Source organism: Hordeum vulgare, chromosome 5H (assembly GCF_904849725.1).
Source record: "Hordeum vulgare subsp. vulgare chromosome 5H, MorexV3_pseudomolecules_assembly, whole genome shotgun sequence".
NCBI classification, from domain to species: Eukaryota; Viridiplantae; Streptophyta; class Magnoliopsida; order Poales; family Poaceae; genus Hordeum; species Hordeum vulgare.
This window is the reverse complement of record NC_058522.1, coordinates 201,241,142-201,266,387: the sequence shown is the minus strand read 5'-3', so window position 1 is coordinate 201,266,387 and position 25,246 is coordinate 201,241,142. Positions and strand designations below refer to the sequence as shown.

General features: G+C 47.8%; 1 pseudogene; it reads right to left on the bottom strand.

The window, feature by feature from the left end:
- Positions 1-12,269: 12,269 nt before the first annotated feature.
- Positions 12,270-12,825, bottom strand: LOC123398945 (annotated as a pseudogene).
- Between the last annotated feature and the right edge of the window lie 12,421 nt (positions 12,826-25,246).

Genomic DNA, 25,246 nt, shown 5'->3' with positions numbered 1-25,246 from the left:
CATGCGCAACCGTGACATGGGCTCATCTTCGGGCTCATCTGCACAGAAGCGGAAGATCTGGATTCCCAACAACATGTACCATGCACCTGCTCCTACTCCGAGGCCGTCCTATGCTGCACCTCGCCTGCCTCCTCCACCACCTTGGCAGCCGAGGCTTCCAGCTCCACCGCCTAGAGTTCCTCCTTCCCGCCAGGAGGACGGGTTGTGCTTCAAGTGTGGCCGTCCAGGTCACCGTGCTAGAGACTGCAGGCAGAAACCGAATCGGCTGACACTTCCGGCAACTGGCAGTGGCAACAACCAGAACCGCAACTTCAACACTAAGCCTGCTTATGTTCGTGGTCAGGCCAACAACATTGATATGGGTCAAGCTCAAGACCAGCCTGCTACCGTGATGGGTACACTTCTCGTTAACTCAGTACCTGCTTCTGTATTGTTTGATACAGGAGCATCGCATTCCTTTATGTCGGAAAATTTTGCATACATGCATGACATTAGGAGCGAAGATATGAACATCCCGATAGTGGTAAACACCCCTGGGGGCGAATGTCGAACCTCTGTGGTTTGCCCCCATGTTCCAGTTGAAATTGAAGGATTAGAATTCCTTGCCAACCCCATCCTACTAAAGTCATCCAACATTGATCTCATATTGGGGATGGACTGGTTGAAAGCTCATACGGCATCGATCGTTTGTGCCACCAAGACCGTCCACCTCCTACACCCTTCAGATGAAGTAATAAGCTACCATGCTCATCTCGTCCGTAATGCTGAGGCACGACTGTATGCTTTGAATGCATTAAATGCATCGCCTCTGGAAGGGATTGAAAACATTCCAGTGGTCCGAGAATTCCAAGATGTCTTTCCAGAAGAACTTCCGGGGATTCCCCCTGCTCGAGCTGTCGAGTTTGTCATTGACTTGGTACCCGGTACCACTCCTATTGCCAAGCGTCCTTATAAAATGCCACCACATGAACTCCTTGAACTTAAGCAACAAATTGACAACTCGCTCCGTCTGGGTTTCATCCATCCGAGTTCCTCTGCTTGGGGAGCACCTTCTCTCTTTGTTAAGAAGAAGGATGGAACAAATCGATTGGTTCAAGACTACCGTCCTATCAACCAGGCCACTATTCAGAACAAATATCCTCTCCCTCGGATAAATGATTTGTATGATCAACTTGTTGGTTCCACCGTTTTCTCTAAGCTCGACTTGAGATTGGGATACCACCAGATCCGTGTTCGCAAGGAGGATATTCCAAAGACCGCCTTTGTTACTCGATATGGATCATACGAGTACACCGTCATGTCCTTCGGCTTAACCAATGCACCGGCAACCTTCTCTCGACTGATGAATTATATATTCATGGACTACCTCGACAAATTTGTCGTGGTATATTTGGATGATATTCTGGTGTTTTCGGAGAACAAAGAAGAGCATGCTGAACATCTTCGTCTTGTACTGGATAAGCTTCGGGAGCATAAACTCTATGCGAAGTATTCCAAATGTGAGTTCTGGCTAGACGAAGTGACTTACCTTGGTCATGTGATTTCCAAGGATGGTATTGCGGTCAACCCCGAACGAATTCAAGCTATTCTTGACTGGACTCCCCCGAAGAATGTCAAGCAAGTCAGAAGTTTTCTCGGACTCGCCAGCTATTGCTGTCGATTCGTCGAGAACTTCTCCAAGATTGCGAAGCCCTTAACCAACCTGCTTCACAAAGGTGTTAAGTATGAATGGACTGATAAATGTCAGGAAAGTTTCCAGGCACTCAAGGACAAACTGACGTCCGCTCCAGTACTTGCTCCTCCAGATACGAAAAGGGATTTCGTCATATACTGTGATGCTTCTCGTCAAGGAATAGGTTGTGTCCTAATGCAGGATCGCAAGGTGATCGCTTATGCCTCACGTCAACTGCGTGCTCATGAAGAGAACTACCTAGTTCATGATCTCGAGCTTGCCGCAGTCATTCATGCATTGAAGGAATGGCGACAATACCTTGTCGGTAATCGCTGTGAAATCTACACCGACCATCAAAGTCTGAAGTACTTGTTCACTCAACCGGAGCTGAACCTGCGTCAACAAAGATGGATGGAGCGTATAGCAGATTTTGACTGTAGTATATCATATACCCCTGGCAAGTCTAATGTAATGGCTGATGCCTTAAGTCGCAAGTCATACTGCAACCACCTCCAGGTTCATCAGGTTCACGATCGTCTGCAAGAGGAATTCCGTAAGCTGAACCTCCACATTGTTCCTCAGGGTTACCTTGTTCCCCCTCCTGAAGAGTGTCAAAAGATGAACCTTCGTGTTGTTAATCAGGGTTCCCTCAGTAACCTAGTGGTTGAACCAGATCTTGTGAGCTCCATAAAGAATCTGCAAGACTTTGACGATGATGTCGACAGGATTAAGAGCTATATTGCGAAGGGTAAACCCTCCTTTTTCACTGTTGATGAAGGTGGCGCCTTGTATTTCAAGGGTCGCCTATTCGTCCCAAATAAGAAGGAAAATCTCAGGATGACTGGGAAGGTGATGGAAGAAGCTCATGACACACCACTGTCTATCCACCCGGGTAGTACCAAGATGTACCAAGACATCCGGCAAAGATTCTGGTGGCCCAATATGAAACAAGACATTGCACGCTAGGTGGCAGAATGTGATATATGCCGGCGTATCAAAGCAGAACACCAAAAGCCTGCTGGAACTCTGCAACCTATCTCTATTCCCGAGTGGAAATGGGACCACGTTGAAATGGACTTTGTCACTGGTTTCCCCAGGTCTCAGAAAGGTAATGATGCTATTCTTGTCGTCATTGATCGACTGTCCAAAGTTGCACATTTCCTGGCCGTCAAAGAAACGACTAATGCTAGTCAGCTGGCAGATCTTTATATGTCAAGAGTTGTTTCACTTCACGGTATTCCGTTGGTAATCAGTTCGGACCGTGGCAGCTTGTTCACTTCAAAATTCTGGGAAATTTTTCAGAAGGCTATGGGGACTCATCTGTCCTTCAGCACTGCATTTCATCCTCAATCCCAGGGACAAGTTGAACGAGTCAACCAAATTCTCGAGGACATGCTTCGAGCTTGTGTCATTTCTTTCGGTAAGAAATGGGAGGAATCTCTCCCTTATGCCGAGTTCTCTTACAACAATAGCTATCAAGCTAGTCTGAAGATGGCCCCTTTCGAAGTATTGTATGGGCGAAGGTGTCGAACTCCTCTGAATTGGTCAGAAACTGGGGAACGATCACTCTTTGGTCCGGATATTATTCAACATGCCAAAGATCAAGTCCGCATTATTCATGAGAATCTGAAGGCTGCTTAGTCTCGTCAGAAGAGTCAGTATGACCGTCATCATCAAGATATGGTCTATCAACCTGGTGAAAAGGCTTATCTTCGTGTCACACCAATGAGAGGTGCACACCGTTTCGGAATCAAGGGCAAGTTAGCTACTCGTTATATTGGTCCTTTCACTGTTCTCGAAAGGCGTGGAAGAGTGGCTTATCAATTGGAACTGTCGGCGAACCTTTCTCAGGTTCACGATGTCTTCCATGTTTCTCAACTCCGTCGCTGCTTCAAGGACCCTATTCGAGCAGTGGATCACGATATGCTTGAGCTACAACAAGACCTCTCTTATAAAGAACATCCGGTCCGCATTCTCGACCAAGCTGAACGTAAGACTCGTCGCAAGGTCACTAAGTTCCTTAAGGTGCAGTGGTCAAATCACTCTGAAGATGAAGCCACTTGGGAACGCGAGGATCATCTTCGTGATGAATACCCCGGGCTCTTTCCCTCTACCTCTTAATTCTCGGGACGAGAATTCTTGTTAGTAGGGTAGAATTGTGACATCCTCGACTTTTGCAACAGTAATTATTGTAATTAAGCTACAGTGATCAACCGCTAATGATGCCACGTCATCGAATTTCCATCTCAGACCCGCGTTGATTCGAGTCTGTCCGGATCCAAAATTTGAAAGCAAAAGAAAGGTACTTTATAAATTCATGTTAAATATTAAAAGAATATGTATATGAAAGAGAGGATTAAAAGTATGTATAATAAATTGTAAAAAAAGTATAATAAAAGAAAGTATTTAAAAAGAAAAATCAAATAGTAAAATAAATAATAAAAGAAAGAAAAGAAATTAGAAAGAAAGAAATAAAAAAAGAGAGAAAAAGCAACCCCCACCCCCTGGCCCAGCTGGGCCAAGAGGCCCAACCGGCCAGGCCCCAAATCACCCCCCACCCAAACCCTAGAGCCCCCTGGCGAGCAAGCCCCCCCCCCCCTCGCTACTCCCTCCCCCCCGAGCGCCGCCAGCCCCACCTCTCGCTTCCCCCTCCCCACCGAGAGGCTCTCTCCCTCTCGTCCACTCACCCCCCTCCCCCACCTAACCCCCCACGACAGAGCCCCTCACCCCCACGACCCTCTCTACTCCCGTCGCCACTCCCCCTCAGATCCACCCCTCCCTGGCCGGCGCGCCTCCCCTCCCCGCCGGCGAGCCGATCCCCCATCTCCCTCCCCCACGGCCTCCTCCTCCTGCCGGCGAGTTCCCCTCCCACGACCTCATCCTCCCGCGGCGAGTCCCCCCACCTCGGCCCTCCATCCCGCCGGCCGCCCCCAGGAGCCCCGTCGGCCGAGCCCCTCCTCCCGCCGGTCACCATCGGCGGCTCCATCCCGGGGGCCCCTCCTCACCGGGGCCCCTCTCGGCGAACCTCCGGTCGGCTCCTCCTCGCCGGCACGCCCGTCTTCACCGGAACCGCGTCACCGTCGTCACCTTCACCTTCGTGCGAACTCCGGCTTCATCGGGCCGTCTCGTCACCGTCGGTGAGCCCCTCCTCAGGCTCCTCCCACCATGTCGTTCTCCTCGCCGCCCCGGTTCCGTTCCGGCAAATGAGGCCCCGATCCGTCGACGGTAGACTCCGGTAGGAGGGATTGAAGTTTATGATCTTCTATGTTGAGTTGGAGCAAAGGGAGTTCTGTGTCTCTCTGTTAGCAGAGAGGGAGATGAGAGTTTTGAGAGAAAAAAATAAAAATAAATGATGTATTAGACGCGTATGTATGTATGTATGTATGAGATGCGATGTATGTATTTGCGTATATGAATATTTAGAGGAATACGACATTTGTATGGTTATGTATTGGTGATTAAAAATGTGTTTTTGGCCTAGGGTCACTTACCGGTGGGGCCAATGCACCCGCTGTCTATGACAGGGAGGCCCCACGCGATAGTTAATATAAATAATAAAAATATATGTTTTTATTAAATAAATAATTAGATATATTAGTTAAATTAATTAATTAGAATAATTAGAGTATGACACGTGGGTCTCTCATTAAATTAATCTGATAAATCAATATTTAATCGATATTAAAACTTGTGCCTATGACGTTCGGGACCCGCTGGTCAGTTGACCAGTCAACTGCTGATGTCAGCCTGACATCGCGATGATGTCATAATAGGATTTTATTAAAATAATTAAATCTGTTTTTAGTTCCTAATTATTAAATAAAACTTTGAAAATTAATATAAAATAATCCGTAAGTCAGATCAAAATATTTTCAACATGAAAGTTGATCAGCAGAACGAGACGAACCCGGATACACGGTCCATTCGTCTGTCACGCGTCCCTAGCATAGCAAACATGGAACATTTCCATCGTTTCCAGTATAACCGGTAGTAGCCCGAGACCCAGAAAATATCGTCAGATATTCTTCCGACCCGTCTATGACGGATGTTGCTGCGTTAGTTCATGTCTAGCCTGCATCTTGCCATGTCATGCTTTGTGTTGCATCGGTGCTATTATTTATTGTTTCTTACCCCTCTTCTTACCGGTAGACCCCGAGACTGACGCTGCTGCCGGGTACATCTACGACCCTGCCGATCAGTCCTTTGCCGCAGAGCAGCAAGGCAAGCAAACTCCCCTTGATCATTCCTATATCGCCTATGTCTTTCTTCCTACTGCTTGCATTAGTATTTTGCTACTGTTGTAGTTAGCTCCTATATCTGATGCATAGCCTGTTTTTGATGAACTGCTACTTTCAGTCCTGTACTTTTAATATGCTTAGTATAGGTGGAGCAGTCATCCCCTCTGACCCCGTAGTTCAGTTGCCCCGCTTGTTTTCTAATCTCGATCTCTGATCGACGAGACAGACCCGACACAGCACATTCACCCCCTTCGTTGTACGACGCTACAGAGATACTATCGGGTACCGAGGGTGACACCTCGCTAAGTACTCCTGATGATATCTCTGTAGTATAGCTAGTCGGTCGTGGTTATCGAGGGTGATTCCTCTTTCACCATTCCCGATGACGTCTCTGTCGTGCCACCCCGCGAGTGTGGGACCCCCGAGGGTGATTCCTCTAAGCCCACCTTGACGGGTACATCGTTTGGAATCCAACGAGGGTGATACCTCGGATTCCCCCCGATGTTACAACCACACAGTTACTCGACCATGTTACTGGGATCATTGGTGATTAGTTGTAAGACGGGTGGATTCCCGTGAGATTGTGTTGCTGGCCTATTTAAAATGCTAATGGATTTGGGTATTTGATCTGGGTTGGTCGGAGACCTTTTCGCACTAACCGGCTACGCGGGAAGAATTATGGGTACTCGGCGTCGCGGTATCAGCCGAAGCTTTTCAGATGCCAGCAATGTAGCGGCGCGCGCCCGAGTGGTCCCAAGATGCATCGCGCTTGTGATTAAGGGATGCTAGGACTGACGTCGGCCGCCCACGCCACGTGCAGGAGCGTGAAGGGGAACTGGGCCCATGAACCCTTTGTGCTTAGGATTTAGACCGGCGGGCTGGCCTCTCTGATTAGTCTTAGGTGGGGCTGCGACGTGTTGATATTCTGAGGCCGGGCAGGACCCAGAAAAGTATGTCCGGCCAGAGTGTTATCGAGCGTGACGGGACATGTGGTGCACCCCTGCAGGGATGAAAATTAATTATTCGGATAGCCGTGTCCACGGTTACAGGACGACTTGGAGTTGTGCCCCGATCTTTTACAACTACAATGGTTACTTAACTGGAATTAGTTTGCCTCGGGATTGCTTCCTCGCAGGGAGTCGAGGGAGGATCTTTAGGCGTGACCTCACTTTAATATTGTTGCAACAATATGACTATTAATGTGTTACCCCTGTTCTACTCTCGTCTATTGCTGCAAGACCCTGAAGATGCTAGTCTTCGATAGGACTAGGCCTTCTCTCTCTATTCTCGCGTTGCTGCAGTCAGTCCACATATACACCCCCCCTCTTTGATACTGATGCATAATTAGAATAGTTCTGATGTAAGACTTGCGAGTACTTTGGATGAGTACTCACCGCTGCTTTGCTCCCCCCCTTGTCCCCTTGATCTGTTTGCTGCGACCAGATGATGGAGCCCAGCAGATGGAGGTCCCCGCCGCCGACGACTGCTACCCCGACGGTGCCTACTACTACGTGGAGGCCGCTGATGATCAGGAGTAGTTAGGAGGTTCCCTGGCAGGAGGCCTCGCCTCGTTCGATCGTTGTATCTTTTGTGCTAGCCTTCTCTAAGGCACCCCATGTTTTATGTCTGTACTCAGATATTTTGTTGCTTCCGCTGACTCGTGTGTTTATCGAGCTTTCGTATTCTAGCCCTCGAGGCCCCTGGCTTGTAATATGAAGCTGATGTTATTTTATTTGTGTCTAGAGTTGTGTTGTGATATCTTCCCGTGAGTCCTTGGGTTTGGTCGTACGCATTTGCGTGTATGTTTAGCGTACGATTAAGCCGAGGGCGTCACAGGCGGCGATGACCCCAACAGGAGCCCGCCAAGGCGGTGGAGAGCTCGGGAGTACCCCTGACGGCGCCAGGGAGAGAGAGGAGGGGGAAAATGGAGCTAGGGTTGCGAGGAGGAGCGTCTAGCTGCTGAAATGCCTCGAAGTGCCCGCTTGGAGCCGCTAGATCGGAGAGGGAAAGGGATCAGTGGTGGTGGTGGAGTCGTACAGTGGTGACGACAGCGAGGGGGACGAAGGAGAGAGCTGCGGGCCGCGTGCGACAGGAGGTAGGTGAGGCGGCCGAGGAAAGAAAAGAGGGAGTCGGCCCACTCGTTATCTAACGCCGGGCTAAGAGAGGAAAAGGGAGGTTTCCCCTTTTTAAAACACACAAAACACAAACTTAAATGCCCATTGCCACACAGGATTCGAAAAAGAAAATAAAAATACATAGGGCGTAAGGTAACTATGCCCTATTTAACAAATATATAACTCAGATTCTTAGAGCAACTAAATTATACACCGAAACAGGAATTTAATAATGATTTTTAATAAATACCACCTGTTCCAAAGTGATATTCCACAATGAGAGTTACCCCTAAATCACAATTAATCTCCTCTAATTAACTAACAATTTTAAAACAGGTTTAATCAAAGTTAATTCATAAGTTCAATTATTAATGGAGAAGGGGTTTTTGAAACCTTGTTTGAAACACCACTGTTTTGAAAACACGACAACATCAACACAAGCACACTAGCATTCATAATCACATTGGCACTCATGATGATCAAGCAGCATCAACAGAATGGGATTACCATGAATGCAATGAATGCCATGACGCAAGATGAAGACACAAAATGAAGCCACATGAAATGATAACTCTTATAACATGCACAACATGGTTCTCCCAAATAGGAAAGGTCCAAATATGGCAAGGATTACATCTGGGGTGTTACAAACTCTGCCACACTACAAGAAGATCTCGACCCGAGATCTAGGAGTGAAAGAACTCTGGAAATTCAGAACGGAGGTGGTCCTCGCGCTCCCGAGTGGCTTCTTTATCGGAATGATGTGACCATTGCACCTTGAGAAACTTGATAGACTTGTTGCAGGTCTTGCGCTTAGTCGCTTCAAGAATTGCAACTGGAAGCTCACGGTAGGATAGGTTGGGTTGAAGGTCGATATCCTGAAGATCAACTCTGCGCTCGGGAGTCTTGAAGCATCTCCGGAGCTGAGAGACATGGAACACGTCATGCACATTTGCGAAGTTTGAAGGGAGCTCTAATTGATATGCAAGGTCGCCTCTCTTGCCAACAATTCTGAAAGGCCCAATAAAACGAGGAGCAAGCTTTCCTTTGATGTCAAAGCGCTGAGTGCCCTTCATAGGAGACACTTTAAGATAGACAAAGTCATCGAGTTGATAAGCCATGTCACGATGCTTGCTATCGTAGTAGCTCTTCTGACGGTACTGCGCTGCTTTGAGATTATCCCGAATGACATGACACATTTCTTCAGCTTCCTCAATCGTGTCATTCCCAAGAATCTGACGCTCGCTAGTCTTTGACCAATTGAGTGGGGTACAACACTTCCTGGCATAGAGAATCTCAAATGGAGCTTTGCCGGAACTTGTCTGGTAGCTATTGTTATATGAAAACTCAGCAAAAGGTAGGCAGTCTTCCCAGTTCATGCCAAAGGAAATGACACAGGCTATTGGCATGTCCTCGAGGACCTGATTGACTCTCTCAACTTGCCCACTTGTCTTAGGATGAAAGGCCGTGCTGAGTCGAATCTTAGTACCCATCGCAGACTGGAATGAGTCCCAGAACTTGGAAGTAAAGATGCTTCCGCGATCCGAAGAAATCAGCATTGGGACGCCGTGTAATGAGACTATCCTCAAAGTGTACAACTCTGCAAGTTGAGCTGCCGAGATAGACTCCTTGACTAGAAGGAAATGAGCGACTTTGCTCAACTTGTCGATGACGACGAAGATGGCATCGTTACCCTTCTTGGACTTCGGAAACCCGGTGACGAAATCCATCTCAATATGGTTTAACTTCCACTCGGGAATGGGCAATGGATGCAAAAGACCTGCTGGACATTGATGCTCTGCATTCACCCTTCGACATACATCACATTCATTTACGAGAAGGACTGTTTCAAATGCTGATACTTCTTGGAACTTCCTGGATGTATCGAGAGAAGAGAGTTATGACCTTCTTCCATGATAACCTTTCTGAGATCCCCTTTCGGAATGACAAGACGATCCTCAAAGAACAATGTATCTCTCGCATCAACACTGAAGCACTTATATTTGGGAACTCCCTTTGCCAAGCCAATCTTAACTTTCTTCACCATTGCATCAAGAAGTTGAGCTTGTCGGACCGGGTCTTCCAAGGTAGGATAAATCTGAAGATTAGCAAAAAATCCCTGAGGTACTAACTGAAGGTTGAGCTTTCTGAAAGATTTAGAAAGATTAGGCTGGAGAGGCTTCAAAATGAGACTGTTGTAGTAAGCCTTCCTGCTCAAAGCATCTGCCACGACAATAGCTTTGCCTGGCGTGTACTCAACGCTTGGATTAAAATCTTGGAGCATTTCCACCCAACGAGTTTTCCCAAGATTGAGGTTAGGCTGGGTGAAGATGTACTTGAGACTCTTTTGATCGCTGAACACTTCAACCTTTCTCTCCAACAAGAGGTGTCTCCAAGTCATCAGAGCATGTACCACTGCTGCCAACTCAAGATCATGAGTGGGGTAATTCTTCTCACTTGGCTTCAACTGCCTCGAGGTATAAGCTACCACTTTCGTGTCTTGCATCAACACTGCACCAAGACCTTGAACAGAGGCATCGCAAAACACTTGATAAGGTTTGGAGTCATTAGGAGGAACCAAGACTAGAGTAGAAGTGAGCTTCTCTTTGAGTGTGTCGAAAGTCAACTGACACTCTGGAGACTGGACATACTTCACACCTTTATGAAGAAGACTTGAGAGAGGCTTAGCAATCTTGGAGAAATTCTCAACGAATCTTCTGCAATAGCTTGCAAGCCCGAGAAAGCTTCGAAGCTGCTTCACATTTTGCGGAGGTTCCCACTCAACAATGGCCTGTACCTTTGAAGGATCAACTTTGATGCCCACGGCAGAGATCATGTGCCCAAGGTAGACGAATTCCTTCAACCAGAACTCACATTTCGAAAACTTAGAATAGAACTTATGCTCTTTTAGCTTATCAAGCACAATCCTGAGATGTTCTTCAGGCTCTTCCTCAGTTTCCGAAAAGACCAGAATATCATCAAGATACAACAAGACGAATTCATTCTTGAATGGGGTGAAGATATAATTCATCATCCGAGAGATGGTCGGTGGAGCATTGGCCAGACCGAAAGACATCACCGTGTACTCATACGAGCTAAAACTTGTTCTAAAGCAGTCTTTAGAATGTCCTCTTTGCGAATGTGAATCTGATGATAACCCATCCTGAGATCAAGCTTCGAGAAGTTCTTAGCCCCTTTCAATTGCTCAAAGAACTCATTGATGTTAGGAAGTGGATACTTGTTTTTGATCGTCTTCTTATTCAATGGACGGTAATCGACACAGAGTCGTTCCGTACCATCCTTCTTCTTGACGAAAAGAACTCCACAGCCCCAAGGAGATGAGTTTGGTCTGATCAGACCCAGACGCTCTTGCTCATCAAGTTGTTTCTTCAGCTCCTTCAGCTCTTCTGGACCCAGTTTGTACGGTCGTTTACACACAGGCTCATTACCCGGTTCAAGCTCAATTACGAACTCAACTGCTCAGTGCAGCGGCATTCCTGTCAGTTCTTCTGGAAAAACATCTTCATATTCGCAGACCACTGGGACTTGCGAAATTGGAGAGATCTCACCCTTCTCATTCAAGGAAAACAGACGGACCGTGTCATCACGTGCTGCGAAGATAATCACGTCCTCCGAAGAATGAGTTAGCTTCAATTCTTTAGCTTCACAATCAATAGACGCCTCGTTCATAGCCAACCAATCCATTCCATGGATCAAATCAATATCAGAGTTGCCGAGGACAACAGGAGAAGCCACAAAACCATAATCACCCATCTTGACAGTGATCTCCAGAACTACCAAACTAGAACTCATATGCTTCCCAGGGGAAACAACTGCTAACGGCTTAGACAACTGCTCTTGATGCAGATTATGCTTGGATGCAAATGGATATAATATGAAGCAATGCGAAGCACCAGAATCGAATAAAACCTTAGGAGGAATATCATTAACTGAAAGATTACCCATAATCACGTCTGAGGAGTTGTGTGATTCAGCTGCATTCACCAATTGACTCTCGCAGACCTCAGGTTGAACTTCACTATAGCATTGCTTGGAGGCTTTCGTGGAGGAGGAGGCGGAAGACGCAGCTGAGACGTGCAGTTGTTGGCATAGTGACCCTTCTGCCGACACTTGTGACAAGTAACATCTGCCATCTGAAGGAACTGCACCTGAGGATTCCCTTGTTCTGTTGCTGAAACCTCTGCTGGAAAGCTGGGTTGGGTGGGTGTGAAGAACCACGACCACCTAATTGCTTGAACTACTGAGACTGCCAGGGAGGAGGAGGAGACACCGAGTATTTCTGTTGCTTCGGAACCACGTGAGTTGAGGGCGATGAACTGGACTCTCTGAAACGCTTCCTCGAATTCTCCACCGTGAGCAAAGCTGCCTCAACCCTGAGAGCCAAGTTATAGAACTTATCAAACTCATCGGGATCGTGCAAGGCGAGGGCCAGCTGCAAGTCCTCTCTCAGACCACCTCTAAACTGACAGATCTTGCTCTTCTGATCTGGAATGTCCTACAAGGCATATCGAGCCAGCTCATGGAACTCAACGAAGTACTTGTACACAGAGGAACCACCTTGCTTCAAGCGTCTGAACTTCTCACGCATCTCTTCCAGAAAGCTAGACGGGATATAGTGAGACCTAAAATCTCTGCAGAACTCATCCCAACTGATCAATCTACCACCCATGGAGTCCTTCAACTGCTGCCACCAAATTGCTGCTTGCCCCTTGAGATGGAACGTTGCAAACTTGAAGAAGTCTTCTCGACGGACATTGATGCACTCAAAATACTTGTTCATGTCCCGAATCCAGTCCTCAGCATCAAATGGTTGATCACACGACGTGAAGGTCTTCGGCTGGTTTGTGAGGAATTGATTCAGAGATGCAAACTGATTACCACCATGGTTGAAATTGCCCTACTTTGATTGGTCCTCTCTTGCAACAGCTGGATTAACATCTGGGTGTTAGCATTTGTTGCAGCCATCACCGCTTGCCAGGCCTCTGCAGGAGGAGGCGGCGTAGGAGGAGGCGGAGGGGGTAGTGGAGGAACATCAGCGCCCTCGCGTCCCGGATTCTGGCGAGTTGGTGGAGCCATCCTGAAGACAGACAACACTTTAGACCAGAGAATAACATTCAAGGTAAAGCTGAATCAAAAGGCAGGAATATCTGAGCAAGAATATTTAGCAATTGCACTCAAAAAAAATAGTAAGAATGCTTCCTCAAAGTGACTGTCGACAAAATCTGATTAAAGATCACTTGCAAAGCAAGTATGAGCTAGAACTTCTCGGAACAAATGTATCATAGAGATTCCATCTGATATCTTCGTGGATATGATTGCACGGTCTCGAATTTACAGTAGCCATCATGTGCAAGGCAGTGCACACGACTTATGAAGCATCCCCAAGTCGTAGCAAGCTACAAGGAGTCTTTAAGACACAACAAGAACCGCTGTAAGACAACCGTGAACTAACGTACCCACTGAATGTCGAATCCCAACCTCACATCATGCATCTGTAGGAAGAGTGTCCTATAAGTCACTACTTGATATCCCACCTATGAATTCCCGAAATATCCGGTCATCCAATCTGGTACACGGATACAAGGAGTAATATGTCACACAACTCCTATACTAACCCGTCCAGTGTATCACATCTATCAACACATAACCAGAATCTTGGACCTTCATCTACTACAGACCCTCGTAATCACAACGATACAAAGTGTGGCGATACATCCGGAACTCTCTGCACCAGTACTAGGGAAGCGAGACTCCTCTCGCCACTACTAGTATTGAAGCAATTTCAAACATCCTCCGACCTAAGATACTAAGAAATATGAATGATGGCGATGTGCACAAGAATCCCCAGGAGCTCAACTCCCCGGAAGAAATCATGTCAGACAGGAGGCACCAGGACAGAACTCCGTCACATCGATATCATATAGATTTCAAAATACCCGCGTGATGCTAAAAAAATTGAGCGAGAAGAGGAGTAGAATTAAAATTTCCTAAGTCGAGAACCTCACCACAGCATATAAGAGGAGAAAAAATTAAAGCTACTCTCTGATATAACTAAGACTCAAAACATTTACTAGACTCGACTCGGCCAAGTTCGATCACACAAAGGCTCCTATGGTCGTAAGGCTCTGATACCAACTTGTAACGACTAAGATACGACCCTTTCCTTATTTGGGGGCGAGGCCTCAAAAGTGGAAAGGGGCACGTCTTTGCGTTTCGCAAACGGAATAATCATCACAATACATAATTAAGATCAACAAGTAGGGCATACACTTGCCATCTGTTAAGAATATATCATATAGCTTTCAGACACACATTATCCAGAGTAGCAGCAGGTCCAGATACGGACTAAAACAGAAAATAGATGATCTAACACATCCCACGATCACGACCACGGCCTCAGTCATCTGGATAGTTCACATACAGACGACCAGAGTTCTCATCGAACTCTCACTTCAAATAGTTTTCATCAGGATCTCCTGCGTCGGGCATACCTATACCTGTTGGGGTTTGTAGTAATCTGTGAGCCACGGGGACTCATCAATCTAATGACCTTGGTACTGAATCTAGTCAAGTTATTAGGTGAGGAAGGTTTAGTGTATGGGTTTGCAACAACCTAAGCATATATGGTGGCTAACTTACGTTGATCAGAGTATCGTACGGTGGTCTACGCAAGCGATCAAAGACTAAATTGATCAATAAGTGATCCTGAACACCTACTTACGTCAAACATAACCCCACTGTGTTCTCGATCGAAGAGCGATCTCCGAAGGAGATAGTCACGGCTACGCACACAGTTGGCAGTTTTATTAGAGTTAATTCAAGTTGTCTAGAATCGGATGTTAACAAAATATTCACATTTGCCACATAGCCGGGGGCACGGCTTTCTGAAAGATTTAAACCTGCACGGGTGCTCCAACTAGTCCATCACAAACTGCCATGGGCTGCAAAGTCATCCTTTCTCACGAAACTCGTGATCTCATCGGATTCCTTAGAGGAAAACCTCAACTTTGAGGAGACCCAAACTTTCATCGGGATTCCTATACGCAAGATATATCACTAAGGTAAGACAAATCTAGCAGGACCTCCCGACGTGTCGACGAACCCGATAGGAGTCGCATATCTCGTTCTTAGGACAAGACGGATGGGAAAGCCTACAGGAAAGCAAATCTCAAGTTTCCTTGTGGTGGCCCCGCAGTCTGCCCAATTTGGACCAACACTCATGAACAGCACTGGCTCGGGTTGTTGATTAAATCCTTGGGGTAGCTATTCCCTATGCAAATTATTATTAGGCATCTTGACATGCATGAATATGGCATGAACATGTGCATCAGGAGAAAACGATGCAAAAAACATATAAAGAACGTGGAGAACGGAGTTATGGATCAACCGGAAACTACGAAATAAGTTATGGGGACCTACGGTTAAAATTAGCCACAAACACACTCCAATGGCACACCCCTGGTGTTACCAGGTTGCCACATGGTCAAGCAACAAAATATAAGTGGGGTGGTGCATGGGAACACACCACACCATCAACAACGCCCACACAAGCTTCGAATCACCATAAAGATACAATCAATTTTCAACATCAACATAGCAGTTTGTTTACAAAATTTAAAGTAGCTACAGTCATCTAAAAGATTCAAACAAGACATGAGGCAAAAGCCATCCAAAAGCGCTACAACCCTGAACAAGAAGTTAATACAAAGGAGTCACCCATGGGCAGATCTATGGACACAAACTTAGACAAAATATCACAGATTCTGGGACTTAGTGAAAATCACAGATTTTTACCAGCTGCTTATGCTCTGAAGCATTTTGGCAGCCTCCAAAATGATATCTACAGGAAGTGCATAAGCATGAAATTTAACAGGGAGCTAGACAAACATAAAATCTCACAAACTTTAGTTTGTTGCATGGGCTGGTTCACAACACAGGAGCTAATTCATCCTAGACAACATGGGAAGAAAATAACATCAGATTCCTAGACTTAGTGAAAATCACAAGGTATCACAAATCTGTCAGTTTCAGCCAAGTGTCCACTTTGACAAGGCACAATAGGTGCATACAAATTCCTAAGAACAAAATAAAGACCCCATGATGTAGAGGTGTTCACCCACTACCACTACATCAATGATTCATCCTCAAAGGGTCAAGGCACCACCTAATAAAAAGCAGTAAACATGGGATCATGACAGAAAATAACAGTTTCTATGAAGTGCTCCAAAGTGAAATATGATTGCACCAATGGATTCCTGGGATGATTCTACCTGAAATGCATATATCAGACTGCCACCTATGCATCAAGAACTGCACCACAAACACAGAAAGGCATATGACATAGGATTAAATACATCATCATTCCAAAACAGAGACTGTTCTTGAGACTGCACAAAATGGCAAGTCCAGATTTGGACATATCTAGGAATGGAAACATGCCCTTTTGGCACCAGGAATAACACTAACTAAATAAACAAAATACAGAGAAAATAATAACGAGGAGGGGGTCCACTTGTCAGTGTCCCCTCACTGCATGATATGAGGGACCAGGGGGGCCCACTTGTGAGTGGCACATCTGTACAGTGTAAGGAAAAGGAAAAACATGGGGGATGTGGGACTCAAACCCACAACCTGCCCATGCACGCGCAGCACCCTCACCACTAGGCTACGCGCGGGCGTATGCTCTACTACAGGGAGCAAACGAGATGATCCTATCTGACGCGAGGCCAAAGGAACTAACAAGGAAAATAAACAAAAGAGGCGCGCGGGGGAGTCGAACTCCCAACCTGTCGATCTGAGCTTGAGGTTCAAACCAGCTGATCTGGTGCGATGCTACTGTCCCAGAGGGGGGAACTATTCTAGATAGCCACGTAAAAGAGCATGCTTGCTCTGCTTTTGCAGAGAGGCGCCGGCGACGAGGCTCACCGGTGCGGAGGCACGCCAGTAGCATGGCTACGCGGGATCAATCCTAGCTACACCATGACGCAGCGCACGGGCCACGGCCACGATGCAGAGGGGCTATACCCATGCATGCGCAAACAACAACAGCAACTGCTCTTGCTACAACCACCTGTCGGTGCCACTCCGACAGGCGTTGAGCTCCCGGTCTGACGCGGCACGGGAGAGAGGAAGCGAAGGGGAGCGGGGTTGCGCCTCACCTATGGTGCAGAGGAGAGGGGCTCACGCGTGGAGTTGCGGAGGAGCCCGATGACGAGGTGCAGAAGGAGACCGTCGGAGTGGAGGAAGAAGGTGTCGTCGGTGCCGTCACGTAGCCGCTCCTGCCGCGTGATCTCTTCGGGAAAAGAAATCCCGCGACCTCCACTTGCTCCTGGTCCGGTCGGGGAAGAAGACAAGGTGCAGATCCAACGGCGACGACCTCAACAGGAGCCCGCCATTCCGGTGGAGAGCTCGGGAGCGCCCCTGACGGCGCCAGGGAGAGAGAGGAGGGGAAAATGGAGCTAGGGTTGCGAGGAGGAGCATCTAGCTGCTAAAATGCCTCGGGGTGCGTGCTTGGAGCCGCTGGATCGGAGAGGGAAAGGGATCGGTGGTGGTGGAGTCGTACAGTGGTGACGACGGCGAGGAGGAAGAAGGAGAGAGCTGCAGGCCGCCTGCGAGAGGAGAGAGGTGAGGCGGCCGAGGAAAGAAACGAGGGAGCCCCCCACTGCTTATCCAACACCCGACTAAGAGAGCAAAAGGGAGGTTTATCCCTTTTTAAAATACACAAAACACAAACTTAAATGCCCACTGCCACATAGGGTTTGAAAAATAAAATAAAAAATACATAGGGCATAATGGAATTATGCCCTATTTAACAAAAATATAACTCAGATTTTTAGAGCAATTAAATTATACACCAAAACAGGAATTTAATAATGATGTTTTAATAAATACCACCTGTTCCAAAGTGATATTCCACAATGAGTTACCCCTCAATCACAATTAATCTCCTCTAATTAACTAAGAATTTTAAAACAGGTATAATCAAAGTTAATTCATAAGTCCAATTATTAATGGAGAAGGGGTTTTTGAATCCTTGTTTGAAACACCACGGTTTTGAAAACACCACAACATCAAACAAGCACACTAGCATTCATAATCACATTGGCACTCATGATGATCAAGCAACATCAACACAATGGGATTGCCATGAATGCAATGAATGCCATGATGCAAGATGAAGACACAAAATGAAGCCACATGAAATGATAACTCTTATAACATCCACAACATGGTTCTCCAAAATAGGAAAGGTCCAAATATGGCAAGGATTACATCTGGGGTGTTACAAAACCCACCGGTGAGACCCTGTTATTCCTCGTCTATGGAGCTGAGGCGGTCCTTCCCCACGAAATCATGCATCGATCCCTGCGGGTCTTGGCTTTCGACGAGGAGCGTAAGGAGGCCGCGCGGGAGGCGGGCCTTGTGCTCGGATAGGAGGCACGCCGTTGGGCCTCCCTGCGAGCCAACAGGCCTTGCGGCGCTACCACATCCACAACAGCCGCTCCAGGACCCTCGAAGTCGGCGGTCTCATCCTGAGATGGGTCCAATCCAGAGAGGGCTTGCATAAGCTCTCGCCAACGTGGGAGGGCCCGGTCAAGGTTTCCCACGTCTCCAGGATAGGCTACGTGCTCCTGGACACTCAAGAAGGAGTCCCCGTCCAGAACGCCTCTCTGCACTGCCTCTACATCGACCCTGCATTGTCCTTCAATTCTTCCGGAACCTACTTCATCACGTAACAACTCTGCACCGCCTCTGCATCGACCCTGCATCGTTCTTCAATTCTTATGGAACCTACTTCATCCTGTGACACTCTCATGTAATAACGAGTCGAGGCTGTATACGCCTAGGGCCCCCCGAGGATGCGGAAGGGGTCCATCCCACGCCTAGTGGGGAAGACGGAGAAAAACCACATAGTCCACCAATGAAACTAGAAGCTCAGACCCCAATGCCTTCGGGGTAGGGACACTCGCCAGGCCAAAGCGTCCTCATAACCTCCCATATGCACCCCCATCATGACACCCTCACGTAATAATGAGCCGAGGTTGTATATGCCCAGCCCCCACCCCCGAGGACGCGGAAGGGGTCCACCCCACGCCTAGTGGAAGCCCTATGCTCAGCGCTGGGGGCGACGAAGGCGTAGAATAGATTAGGCGCCGGACGCGGCTTGCATTTGCCTTTTTCTGATTTGGATTTGTTGATGTTTATGAATTCAAACTTGGGGACTTTCCAAATGAAGCTTTTGTGAAAACTCGTCTTCCTTGCCACTCTTTGCAGCACGCTCTCTTTCACTAAGTCGACCATTCGCTTGTCCCCACCCGCTCGTACCCCGTGAGCAGGGGCGGGGAGGGGGCCACGGTGCCGGCACCTCGCTAAGGCATTGGCGCACGGACCCTCGCATGGCACTCACGACCGAGTCAGCGGACTCATGCCATCTGATACTCGCTCGAGAGTCCGATTCACGGCACGGCGCACCGCCCTGGAGAGGAAACACATTTGGTCTTTTCTTGCGACAGCTGTTTCTCTTGGGAGAGCTTGAGCGCCTAAGGGGGCTCCTGAGCACCGCGTCTCAGGAGCCTTACGTGTCAGAAGCCACATGGCACCCTGGTGCCAGGGCCCAGCCCCGTGAGGAACGACCTTGGTAACGGGCCAGACCTCAAGATGGCAGGGAAATGAGCAGGACTGAGACCTGTCGACGGAGAGCTTCGTGAATGCAGATTAGGGATCTCCAAAAAACAAAATTTGCGAGGGCCTCTTGGATGTCTAAGGGGTCTCGTGAGCATTGTGCCTCAGGAGACTTACCGGTCACAAAGCCACCTGGTACCCGGGTACCGGGGCCTTGTTCCACGGGGGATGCCCTTAACGGGTCGTACCTCGCGGCACGGAAATGTGCAGCACTGGGACCTGTCGACATAGAGCCGCTAGAATGTCTAAGGGGGTTCCTGAGCATCGCACCTCAGGATCCTCACCGGTCACAAAGCCACTTGACCACCCTAGTGTCGTCCAGGCGACCCGGGGTCGGTATCAGAGGGTTAGGGTCTTGCCCCGTGAGGAGCAACCTTGCTAACGGGTCACACCTCACGGCGGCAGGAAAATGTGCGGGACTGGGACATGTTGACATAGAGCATCGACCCAGTTCACCATAGCAAGGAGAGACCAACCGAACAACAAGCTCCCCTCAAGAACCGTTAGCGTCTGTGCAGACCACGTGCGTGGCGTCTGCACAGACGCCGCCACCAAGGAGCAATGATGCCTGGGGCAGCACCCATGCATTACGTCAATTTGACCTGGCGCATCTCCGGGCGCCTCAGGAATAGGAGCGTTGCCACTAGGCTGTGAGGCACTCGTGTGCAGCCTTGTCCGCAGACATTTAGGGCCAGCGGTGCTTCAGACTGCCCCCAAGGCTTCGCCATGAAGCCAGCCCAATCACGCCTTGGGCCCCGGTGCTACAGTTAGCGTTCTGGGAACGGGGGGTACCCAGACCTGTTTGCCTGCGGCCCAGGGCTTGCCCACTTCATCAACCAAGCATCAGCAGGCTCGACGTCGCTCAAGGCAAGGCCCTCGTGAGGGGCCAAGCCCCACGAGGAGAAACGACATCAAGACCTGTAGGGGGCCTCCTTAGGACCCCTCCGGAGCGGCTGATATTACGAGGCGAGGCCCGGCCTCACGAATCAAGGGTGACGCAAGGGAAGGACAGGCGAGCAACACACAATAGAGCAGAGTAGTTTCCCCTTTGGTCCAAAGGGGGCATGGGCGAACGCAGGTTCCCAAGGCATCTCCTAAAGCTTTCCATTCTGGTGCAACGAGACCCTGGCCGCCTGTCGGCAGGACGGACGTCATCCCTGGGCTAGCCCATGCAACGCTCGCGGCTACATTGCAGGCGAAGACCATGTTTGGGCAGGGGAGCATGTTCCCATGTTCCCCATCAAAATTGGCCACTTTGGGACCCTTCCCGCCAAAACGATAAGGGAAGAGGACCGGGGCCGCCACTCTAAATAGAGGATAGGTTGCTTCATAGAAGGGATCGGATCCCCAAACCACCTATTCACTCACTAGCACTTTGCAAGGTCATCAAACCTCCGGAGATGCCCAAGCACTGTACTAGTTCATCCTCCAACCTCCACAAGAGGCAATCCATCCAAGCACGAGTAGGTTTTTACGCTTCGCAGCGGCCCGAACCTGGGTAAACTGTTTTGTTCTATGTTTCCCCGGCCAACGAGTGAGTTCTTTGCCTTGCCCATCGAGTAACGAGCTGAGGAAACGCATCTGCGACTCGGTCTCCGCAGGCGCCCCTGAGTTCGATTCCTTATGGTTTTGGGGAGCCCGAAATACAACAAATGTGGTGGATGACCATATTACTATTATTATTATTATTGTGGCCTAACCCTTATGATTATGATTGTTGGATATCCCTGGGGCGGTTCTACATCCTGGATATTCTATATTTATTATTATTTCTTATAAGCCGTTTCTGTGGTGTCGCTCAGACGCCTGACTGAGCCATGCTTATTATTATTTCTTATAAGCCCTTTCTGTGGTGTTGCTTAGACGCCCGACTGAGGCATGCTTATTATTATTTCTTATAATCCCTTTCTATGCTGTCGCTCAGATGCCCACTGAGGCATGCTTACTATCGTATGTCCTTTTTGTGGTGTCGCTTGGATGCCCGACGGTGACTACTGTTGTTGCTTGTATGTGAGCCCTTTAGGTGGTGTCACTCCTTTGCCCGACTGCGGCATGCATATTATTACTTATTCATTATTACCATCCTTGTTGTTGATACAACATTGGTGGAAAAATAGCGTACCTGCATAAATGCATTCATGAATTAAATTCTAATGGCATGATATAATTCTTAGTGGGAATTGCATGCATCTCACCTGCTTAAACTTATTTGTCTTCTTGATGTTTGTGATTACATTCAAAGTACTCACTGGCTTATCTCTCTATTGTCTTGGCCGGAGTGCGTTTGGAGCGGAGCACGATGTCATCAACCCGGAACCGAGGAGTCCAGGATGGCAACCATGAGAGATAGGAGAGTGGAGATTTCTAGAGTCGCTTCCGCCGTCAACCTCGGACTTTTGTTTAACCCTGTAAACCCTGATGGTCTTGTAACCCAGATTTTGTATTTTCTTGGATATTCTATATCAAGTAAGTGTCTACTAGCTAACAGCAATCCTGGGGCTGGTAAACAGAGATACTTGTTTTCTAGAAATTATTTTCTGAAAAACGATCGATACACTTTCCTTCGAGGAGGTCTTAGGGTTGGCGCACCTGCCACCTTCCTCCTATATATATGTGGGGAGAGGGAGGGCAGCTGCACCACTAGCCTTCGTGCAACCCTCCATCTCGCCCAACTCCTTTTCTCCTTCATCCCTGTTCCCGGTTGTGCTCGACGAAGCCGTATTGGGGTAGTGCCACTACTACCTCCACCACACAGTCGTGCTATCAGAGATCCATCTACTTCCCCGTCATTGCTCACTGGATCAAGAAGGCGGAGACATCATCGACCTGGATGTGTGTTGAACACGAAGGTATCGTCTGCTCGACACTTGATCGGGGCAGATCATGATTGGATCGTGAAGACGTACGACTACATCAACTGTGAAGAGGTACATAGACACACTCTTGCTCTCGTAGCTATGCATCTCTAAGGATAGATCATGCGTGTGTGTAGGAAATGTTTTGTTTCCCATGCAACGTTCCCCAACATGCTAGGTCGCCCCCCCCCTAGTACAGGACATCGTCAGTACCCCCCGAACTGGTCTTTGATGCCGAGCATGATAGTCTTATTGGGATGTATAACTTCATCTAGGAGCCTTTTGCTCGACAAGCGAGTTCCTATTGCAAATTTGTAGTCTTTAGTTTGAACTTATGAGTTCTCTTTGGCCCTGGTCCCACCATGCATTTCCTCAAGCATCGTGTACTCTGGGCAATCGAGCCACTTTTACTACAAGACATTAATGTGTCACCTTTTCTTGCTCTATTTAACTAGCACCTGGCCATTTTGCTGCTCAGTGCCATTTTGCTCTTCCAAAGTCTAGCTTCGAGAGCTCTAGCAATGGATAATGATGCAAACTCTTTTAAGCACCCACATGGTCCCCTCAAGGGCGACTAGGGATGGTACTCCATCACACGCCTCCAACTCAATCAAATACACACTCTTTGCTACCTACAGGATCCAGGTTTGCCTTCAACCCGGCTAGGCAATATCCGTGGACAGTAAGGCACACGCTAACAACCATCCAATCCCTCACAGAGATGATTTGGTATGTTTTGTTTCTTCTCCTCTATATGGCGTAGGATTTCACAGACATCCCTTCCTTCGGGCTTGCTAGAGTTCTAAGGAATCCAACTCCATCACAAGAGGCCTAATTCGATCTTGCACATCGTGGTGTTCGTTGTATTTTGCTAAATCTACCTAGGATGTATGGTACACACTAGTGCAGAAAATTCTAGCTATGGCATGCAAGAAATGGCCTTGTTGGCGTAGACACCCGACGCCACCAATATTGCGCCACTGTTAAAAAGTACTACTCGCATTCGGCCCTACGCGAGCAGCATTTGGTATATCTATGGCACCGAATTCTGTTGTACCCCGACATTGTGATCTTTATCCATGGCGCCAACATTATTACTATGTCCTAAAAACTAAAAAACATTGCATGCGAGTTAACTTGTCAGCACACCATTAGTTCATTCATAAGCATCAGAAACATGAACAAAAACATTGCACGCGAGTTAACTTCCCACAAGAGCGAGAAACAGGAACATTCACACGACATAATAAGATAACAAGTAAAGGCATTCAAATACATTGAAGATAACTATGTAACGTCATACATAGTGCTTAAATAATTAGTTAAGCTAGATAGCTAGTCATGTTTTAAAGTACGATAATACGAACATGTAGCTGATTGAGCTAGTAGTATTGTAGAACCAACAACATACGTAGCTAACACTATCCTAGTACATATTGGCATAGGGATCATTAACACATTTCTTCGACGGATCCGAGATAGAAATAGGACCATTAGCATCAAGCCCCTGCTTTCGAAGGTGAACTTTTATCTCCCCGGGGCCGAAAAGTGTGCTGCCGTTGAAAACCCCAGCATGGTCGATGACATCCTTGGTGAGGATGGTAGAAACCTTCACCTTGATGCGTCTGAATTCATCTCTATTATTTCTCAGGCTAATTTCCTCCATTTTCTTCCCCCATGTGATGACGTCGGATGCATGATTCCACGTAGACAAAATGACTTACTTCAGATAGTAGGGCAAGAGAAGGCATTCTTACCCCAACATGTACAGGTAGACAAAATGACTTACTTCAGATAGTAGGGCAAGAGAAGGCAGTCTTTGTCCATGTTTGCAATCAAGAAGTCAGTCAAATACTTCCGCATAGCTTGTCGGTGCTCACGGTGATTGACATTGGTCTCGTGCATTAGGTATGGGTCCGCTACCACGACATCTTTGTTGAGCTCACATTTGGCAGTGTAGGCAGCATTGATTGCCCATAGGCATAAGAAGGAAGAATTAAGCTTCATTAGATGGTACGTGTTGAAGATGTCGTCGAATGACACATAGAATATTTCCGCAGGGAAATCGTTGCACAAACCAAGAGTTCGTGGCACCATCACTGAAACAATGGGGCGAAATCCACCTCTAGCAGAGAATGCATACTTCTCCCTACATAGAACTGTGTCATGAAGAATCTTCAATTTTGTCTGCAGAAGATATCTCAGCTCCTTCAGAAGGATGGGATCACCTAGGGAATGGTAATTCTACCATGCAACGACAGGACGAACTTGTTTACTCTTGTGAACCAGCTGGCTAGCAGCAATGGCCTTGGTCTTATTACCTGGTCACTTTCCCTTCTTGTGTGTCAGGTTAGGCTGGCAGGCTATATTGTATGGCAATGCTTGTGTGACCATCACATTGAGTGTGTTTGGACTCAGCAATGTTCCCCTGTGTGGTGGCACCTGTGTGTCTGGTGGCATGCAGTCCTCACTGAACACTCTTCTGGCAAGGAACACCACTTTCCTTTTGAACCACCAGATCAGCTGGCATAGATGATAATGCTTCGACATGAACAACATACATGGGCCCATCAATATTGCACATGCTAGCAGTTGATTTCTTATATACGTCAATCATGAAGTATCGATTGACAAGTAGATGATCCTCACAGTCGAAATCTCAAC